This window comes from Schistocerca nitens, chromosome 1, assembly GCF_023898315.1.
Source record: "Schistocerca nitens isolate TAMUIC-IGC-003100 chromosome 1, iqSchNite1.1, whole genome shotgun sequence".
Classification (NCBI taxonomy): domain Eukaryota; kingdom Metazoa; phylum Arthropoda; class Insecta; order Orthoptera; family Acrididae; genus Schistocerca; species Schistocerca nitens.
The window spans coordinates 1137218900-1137220413 of NC_064614.1; positions in this window are offsets into that span (position 1 = coordinate 1137218900).

Consider the following 1514-nt stretch of genomic DNA (forward strand, 5'->3'; position numbering starts at 1 on the left):
CACTTCTCCTCGTTTATTTTCCGATACACTATTATTCTTAGTCGCACATCTGGAAACATGCCAAAGGATTCTGATATCTTTCTTGAACTTCAGGCTATTAGACCTCCACCAAGGCTCTTTACATGACCGGCTACAGCGATAAGGCTCTGAATACACCTGCAGACGTCGCCGGTTCAAATCCCTTTTCGGCCATCAACCTACAGGTTTTCTATGGTTCCACTAAACTGCGTGAAAAAATACCAGTATGGTTTCTTAAAGCAGCACTCAGCTAGTTTCCTCCTCCCCTCCCTTCCATAATCCGACTCTGTGCTTCATCTCTAATAACCTCGTCATCGATGTGGCGTTGAGTCCTAATTTTACTTCCTAAACAGTAATCTACTAGAATGAGAGAGACGAGGTACTGGCAGGAGTAAAGCTGTGAGGACGGGGTGTGAGTCGTGCTTGGGTAGCTCAGTCGGTAGGGCACTTGCCCGCGTAAGGCAAAGGTCCCGAGTTCGAGTCTCGGTCTGGCACACAGTTTTAATCTGCCAGGAAGTTTCAGTAATCTACCATCTTATTCATGGATGAAATAATAAATTTTTGTCGTTTGGAAATCATCACAGTTGCTGTGGTTGTTAAAAAAATATATTTAGAGTATGTTCGGGTGTTACAGAATATCGTTTAATTTTTTAATTGCACATCCAAATTAAATTTATTCTTAACTCTCAAACACACTTTATCAAAAAGCAGAACTCTTTGGCAATAACTATTTGTATTTTTCTTGTTGTTGTGGTCTTCAGTCCAGAGACTGGCTTGATGCAACTCCCAGTGCTACTCTATCCTGTGCAAGCTTCTTCATCTCCGAGTAACTATTCCACCCTACATCCTTCTGAATCTGTTTAGTATATTCATCCCTTGGTCTCCCTGTACAATTTTAACCCTCCATGCTGTCCTCCAGTACTAAATTGGTGATCACTTGATGCCTCAGAACATGTCCTACCAACCAATCCCTTCGGGTGGTCAAGTTGCGCCACAAATTCCTCTTCTCCCCAATTCTATTCAGTACATCCTCATTAGTTACGTGATATACCCATCTAATCTTCAGCATTCTTCTGTAGACCATATTTCGGAAGCTTCTATTCTCTTCTTGTCGAAACTATTTATCGTCCATGTTTCACATCCATACAAGGCTACATTCCATACAAATACTTTTACAAATGACTTCTTGACACTTAAATCTATACTCGATGTTAGCAAATTTCTCTTTTTCAGAAACACTTTTCTTGCCATTGCCATTCTACATTTTATGTCCTCTCTACTTCTAGCATCATCAGTTATTTTGCTCCCTAAATAGCAAAACTCATTTACTATTTTACGTTTCTCATTTCCTAATCTATTTCCCTCAGCATCACCTGATTTAATTAGAATGCATTCCATCATCCTCGTTTTGCTTTTGGTGATGTTCATCTTATATCCTCCTTTCAAGACACTGTCCATTCCGTTCAACTGCTCTTCCTTATCCTTTGTTGTCTCTG